At 38.7% G+C, this 7,083-nt stretch overlaps 1 non-coding gene across 1 annotated transcript; it reads right to left on the bottom strand.

Moving 5' to 3' along the window:
* Nucleotides 1-1,135: 1,135 nt before the first annotated feature.
* On the bottom strand, nt 1,136-1,239 carry LOC112745884 (small nucleolar RNA R71). Its single transcript, XR_003173791.1, has one exon. It is a non-coding gene; the product is annotated as a small nucleolar RNA R71 (small nucleolar RNA).
* Between the last annotated feature and the right edge of the window lie 5,844 nt (nt 1,240-7,083).

Genomic DNA, 7,083 nt, shown 5'->3' on the forward strand with positions numbered 1-7,083 from the left:
GCCGGTTAGTTTGTGGGTTATAAATTCCACACCAAGTTTTTGGCGCCGTTGCCGGGGATTGATAGTGATTAATAATTATTCGTTGTTTGATTGCTTAGATTAGATAATTATATATATATATATATATATATATATATATATATATATTTTATTATTAATTTTTATTTTGCATTTTTTTACGTTATTTTTTTCTTTTTTTCCTTTACGTTAATTTTTTTTCTCCTTTACGTTATTTATTTATTTTTTTTCTTTTTCCTTTTCGTTTACTTTCCCCCGTTCCCTTTATACCGTATCCATTTTTTTATTTTATTTTAATTTTATTATTTAAAAAAAATTTAAATAAATAAATAAATAATACCAATATTTTTCTTAATTTCTAAAATTAAGTTTGGTGTTCTCTAATTAATTTTTTTTATTTTTATTTTTTTTTGGCTTAATAATTTCAAAATTTTTGTCTTAATTTTAATTGAAATTTTCAATTTTTTTGTTTATTTATTTAATATTTTTATTTTATTTCTTTACACAGGTTACCTCACAGGGACTTCTCTACACTCTGACGTAGAGAGTCCCATCTTCTCTTGTTTTCTATTTGTGTATGCGCAGGAACAGAGACAAAGAACATCTCTTAGACTTTGATCCTGAACCTGAAAGAACTTTCAGGTGGCGTTTGCAACAAGCAAGACTTTACAAGGCTACAGAGTCCACTATGGATCCTAACAATAATGCTAATGCCAATGTGGCAAATCCGAATGGGGATGAGCAACAAAGGAGAGTGCTTGGCTCTTATTCTGCCCCTACTGCAGATCTTTATGGAAAAAGCATTGTGGTGCCTCATATAGCTGCAAACAACTTTGAGTCGAAGCCACAATTGGTCACCCTGGTGCAACAAAACTGCCAATATCATGGACTTCCTCATGAAGATCCAAATCAGTTTATATCTGATTTTCTGCAGATTTGTGATACTTTGAAGACAAATGGAGTGAACCCAGAGGTGTACAAACTCATGCTCTTCCTGTTTGCTCTGAGGGATAAAGCAAAGCTGTGGTTAGATTTCCAACCAAAGGAGAGTCTGAATACTTGGGAAAAAGTTGTTACATAATTTCTCACTAAATTTTTTCCACCAAAGAAGCTGACTAAGCTCAGGTTGGAGGTTCAGACTTTCAGACAGAAGGAGGGTGAAACTCTTTATGAAGCTTGGGAGAGATACAAGCTACTGACTAGGCAATGCCCTCCGGACATATTCTCCAAATGGACCCAACTAGATATCTTTTATGAAGGTTTGGGTGAGATGTCCAAGATGAGCCTAGACACTTCTGTAGGCGGTTCACTGCACAAGAAAAAGACACCAGAGGAGACTATTGAGCTGATTGAATTGGTTGCAAGCAACCAATATTTATACTCATCTAACAGAAATCCTGTGAACTCTGAGACCCCTCAGAAGAGAGGCGTGTTGGAAGTAGAAGCTGTTAATGCTCTTCTTGCTCAGAACAAGCTGATGTCTCAGCAAATAAATCTACTTACTCAACAGATGGGTGGCATGCAAGCCTCAGCTATCAACACACAAAATTCACCACAAGAAATATCCTATGACATAATAGGTAATTTTTACAAAATGATAATTATGATTATGCTCAACCTTTTTCTGAACAGGTGAATTACATGGGGAGTGGTCCTAGGAATCCCAACAATGATCCATACTCTAAGACATACAACCAGGGATGGAGAAATCACCTAAATTTTGGATGGAGGGACCAACCTCAGAGACCTCAGAACTTCAACAATAGTTCTTAGGGTGGTTTCCAGCAGAACAATGATTTGGAAGTAATATTGACAGGTTTTTGACAGGAAACCAGAGCATCCATCAAGAACCTGGAGATTCAAATGGGTCAATTAGCCACAAAAGTCACTGAAATTGATCAGAGGACCACTAATAGCCTTCCTGGTAACACAATTCCAAATCTAAGAGAGGAATGCAAGGCTATCACTTTGATAAGTGGACAAGTGGCAAGTATGGAAGCACAAGTTATGCAGGAAACCAGAGCCTCCATTAGAAACTTAGAGGTGCTAGTGGGCCAACTGAGCAAGCAAATACTTGAGAGGTCTGCAAGTACATTTCAAGAGGATACAGTGGTGAACCCAGGAGAAGATTGCAAGGTTATTCAATTGAGAAGTGGTAAAGTATCTGGCTCTGAGACTAAGGCCAATGAAGAGCTAGTTGAAAAGGAAGCTCTAGAAGAGAAGAAGGGAGAAGTGGAGCACACCCCTCCAAAGCGTGCAGACAACCCATTCCCAGACTCTCTTGACACTTATCCTACTTTGTCAAAGGCTCCCGAGTACAAGCCTAAAATTCCATATCCTCAGAGACTTCAAAAGGAGACCAAGGACAAGCAGTTTTCAAAGTTCTTGGAAGTCTTCAGAAAGTTGCAAATCAATATTCCTTTTGCTGAGGTTTTGGAACAAATGCCTCTCTATGCCAAGTTCATGAAGGAGCTGTTGTCAAAGAAGAAGCCTTTAAAGGGAAATGAGACAGTGGTCCTGACTAAAGAATGCAGTGCCATCATTCAGAATAACTTACCAAAGAAGATGCCAGATCCAGGGAGCTTTCAAATTTCATGCACCATTGGGAGCACAACCTTTGAGAAAGCGTTATGTGATCTGGGAGCAAGCATCAATTTAATGCCCTTGTCTGTGATGAAGAAGCTGCAGATCCAAGAGGCACAACCCACAAAGATAGCATTACAGATGGTAGACAAATCTATGAAGCCTGCATACGGATTAGTGGAAAATATCTTGGTCAAAGTGGGTAAGTAATGACAAGTTATCTTAGCCTAGTTTTACTAGTCTTTTTCTTTGTTTTTATTAGGTTTTATGCACTTTCTTACATTGTAAGTAAGTAATTTGGAGTGGAATTGAATGGTTTCCTTGAATCAATCAACCACCCCTTAATTGATACTAAATCATGAGGTTTAAGCTAAATTTAATTGGTTTTGAATAATTTATAAACCTTGTAAATTTGGTGATACTTTGATTGGTTATTTTGATTATTTACAGGTGAAGAAAAGAAGAAAACAAGAAAGCGTAGCCTAAGAAGCATGGCCCAAGGAAGAGAAAAGTGTAGCAAAAGAAACAAGGAAGCATGGCACATGGAAGGAGGAAGCACAACACTCTCTCTAAGAGCGGAGCACTCTCTAAGGGAGCACAACAATGAACCAAGGAAGCAAGGCTTGGATGCTACGCTCCCCTTGAGAGCGGAGCACAATTTTGAACCAAGAGAGAAAGGGGAGGAGCATAATGCTCCGCTCTTGCCAAGAGCATTATCGGGCTCCATCCAAAACAATTGCAAGGGAAAATGTTTGCTAATGCTTGCCCCAAGGATCGAACCAAGCACCTAAGGAAAGGAAGGAAGCGCTACTACAAAGCTTGGCAAAATAAAAATGCATAAAATGGCTCAGCAAGGATTCGAACCAAGGCACTCCCACTCAATGCATGCGCCAACCTTGTTTCCTTCACAAAAAGAAAAAAAATCCAGCAATGCCTCCCCAAGGTTTCGAACTTGAAACCTCTCCAAAGCAAAGGGAGTGCTACGCTCTTGGCAAGAGCAGAGCGCTACTTCTCTTATTCCTTAGTGCATGAGGTGCGACTTGACACGGCCAAGGAGGCTTGACACACACAACTTGACACGGCCAGGAAGAATTGGAGCACACAAGACACACCAAGGCAGCATTGATGCTACGCTCTCAAGGAGAGCATAGCGCTATCCTGAGGCACCCAACCTTGGCATGCAACAAAGAGACCAAAGACAAGCATTGATGCTCCGCTCTCCACAAGAGCAGAGCACACCACTGGGACAAGCAACATATGGGCTGAAAATTCAATTAAAAATCCAATTTAATTCAATTCTTTACCAAATTAAAAATCCCACACAAATTCTAAAATCCAAAAAATAGGAAGTGTATAAATAGAAGCTAGTTTGATTTAGATAGGACCTTTTTTGCTTCTTGGAGAATTTTCATTTTGTAATTTTTAGAGTTGTTCTTTGAATTTGGATCTTGAAGAATTTGGAAGGAGAATTGATCTCTCTTCTTCCTTGTTCTTGCTTGAGCACTCTTTACTTTTTATCTTGGGTCTTGGGTGGAGAATTGAAGAAATTCTGTTTCAATCTCACCTTGAGATCTCTTTGTTTATCTTTCTGCATAATTCTAAGAACTGTGATTTACATTTCAAATTCTGTTTACTGCTTTCATCTCCCACTTCTTCTGCAATTTACTTTTCTATTTTCTTTTGCAATCGTTCTTGTTGGATCAAGGAAGGATTTGAGATCTAGACTTGTTTTCTAGTCTCTTCCACTCCTGAGATCTTCAATTTCTTTTTTAACTTCTGTATTTAGGTTACATTTACTTTCTGTTTTAATTCTTCAAAGCATTTTTAATTCTCTGTTTGAGATCTACTTCAATTCAATTCATCTTCTACTTCTCTGTTAATTTGTCTTTTACTTCTGCTTGTTTAAATTCTGCAACTCCAGCTCCCAATTCCTTTTATAATTCAAGCAATTTATATTTCTTGCACTTTAAGATTCAGTTATTTACATTTCTTGCAATCTAAGTTTCTGCAATTTAATTTACTTGTTCTTTAAGATTCAACACTTTTATTTTCTGTTCTCTTTAATTTACTGCAATTCTTCCCTCTCCCTTTATAATTCATGCAATTTAGCTTCTGTCAATTACAAACCACTCAAATCAACACTTGATTCGCTTGACTAAATCAACCACTAAACTAAAATTGCTCAATCCTTCAATCCCTGTGAGATCGACCTCACTCATGTGAGTTATTATTACTTGATGCGACCTGGTACACTTGCCGGCGAGTTTTGGGTGTTGGAATTCGTTTTCCAAAATATCCATCAAGTTTTTGGCACCGTTGTCAGGGATTGATTAGATTGACAATGATTAAGTGAAGTGGAGATCTAGATCAAGCACTTTTTCTTTTCTGTTTCTTTAACTTTTGACTAACACACTAACTGTTTGAATTTTTGCTTAAGCTAACTAAAATTTCACTCCAGCAATGGATTGAAGTGTTATTACTTTTCTAATTTTATGTGATTTTTATGTTTTGTTTGTATGTCAGGGACAAGGGGAGCTATACCCACCTTTTGTGAACAAGACGAAAGAATCCTCAAGAGATTAAGAAGAGCTGAAAGAGGGAAAGGCATTGTTGGAGAAGAGGATTCAGAAGAAAAGTTCTAAGATATGGAGGAACACTCAACAAACCCAACAAATTCACCAGGAAGAGCAACCAATAACAGCAACAATCCACCACGGAGAAGAGTTTTGGCCTCCTACACATTTGCAAATCCTAGACACTATGGGAGTAGCATTCTTACCCCAAATGTTAATGCAAATAACTTTGAACTGAAGCCACAACTCATCACCTTAGTTCAAAATAACTGCTCTTATGGAGGAGGACCACTTGAAGATCCGAACCAACACTTATCTACTTTCTTGAGGATTTGTGACACTGTCAAAACCAATGGTGTGTATCCTGACAGCTACAAGCTACTGCTATTTCCATTTTCTCTCAGAGACAAAGCTACTCAATGGTTGAAATCTTTTCCAAGAGATAGTATCAACAATTGGGATGATCTAGTGAGCAAGTTCCTTGCCAAATTTTACCCACCTCAAAGGATTATTAGGTTGAAGACTGAAGTACAAACATTCACACAAATGGACACTGAACCCATCTATGAGGCATGGGAGAGATACAAGGCTCTAATCAGGAAGTGCCCTCCTGAAATTTTCAATGAATGGGACAGGTTGCAGAATTTTTATGAAAGCTTGACATTGAAATCTCAGGAGGCATTGGATCACTCAGCTGGAGGCTCTTTGCAGCTCATGAAAACTGCAGAGGAGGCCCAAAATCTCATTAATATGGTGGCTAACAACCAATATTTCTTCGCTCACCAAAGGCAACGCTAACCATCACAAAGGAAAGGAGTGATGGAGTTGGAAGGAGTGGACTCAATCCTAGCTCAAAACAAAATGATGCAGCAGCAAATTCAACAATAATTTGAGCAAATAGCCAAAAGGATTGATAGCCTCCAAGTTGCAGCAGTCAACACAAGCCAACCATCAACCACATGGGGGCAAGGTGAAGAAGCTTGTGAAGACCAACAGCAAGAACAAGTCCAGTATATGCACAACCAAAATTCTGGGCCAAATGAAGTTTATGGTGACACTTACAACCCCTCCTGGAAGAACCACCCCAACCTCAGATGGGGAGACAATCACAATCAAACTCAACAACCATGGAAAAGGACTTCAAACCAAAACAGTTGGAAAAACACAAGCTACAACAACCAGCAGAATAATAACCAAAACACATACAGAAAACCACAAAACACTTACCCTAACTCTAACCATCATCCAGCCAATAACCAAGCCACCCATCAAAACACTTACCCTCAACCCTTAACACCCCACAACCAACCAATCTCACAAGACTCTCAGAGGATCACCAACTTGGAGATCTTAATGGATAAAATGATGAAGCACCAAGAGATGACAACAAAGAACCAGGAAGCTTCCATGAAGAATATGAAGAGGTAGATTGGGCAGCTTTCCAAGCAAATTGCCATTGGGAGACCATCAAGCTCATTGCCAAGCGACATCATTCCTAATCCAAAGGAGGAATGTAAAGCTATACAACTAAGGTGTGGAAAGATCTTGGTGAAAAATGAAGAAGCAACCAAGAAGCCAAAGGAAAATGACAAGAAACAGGCTGAAAAAGAGGAAGCCAATGATGAGGATGTAACAGCAAGCAAGCAAACTTCAAAGCAGGCTCAAGAAATGGAGGAACAGCCACACAACTCAAAGGAAGCAATAAAAGAAGCAACCAAGGATCACAGGCAGGGAGTGAACCTCACACCTCCATTGCTATACCCCCAAAGGTTCAACAAGGAGACTAAGGACCAACACTTCCCTAAATTTCATGAAGTCTTCAAGAAATTGGAGATCAACATACCCCTGGCTGAAGCATTAGAGCAAATGCCCCTATATGCCAAGTTTTTGAAGGAGCTTATAAACAAAA

Source organism: Arachis hypogaea, chromosome 14 (assembly GCF_003086295.3).
Source record: "Arachis hypogaea cultivar Tifrunner chromosome 14, arahy.Tifrunner.gnm2.J5K5, whole genome shotgun sequence".
Lineage (NCBI taxonomy): Eukaryota > Viridiplantae > Streptophyta > Magnoliopsida > Fabales > Fabaceae > Arachis > Arachis hypogaea.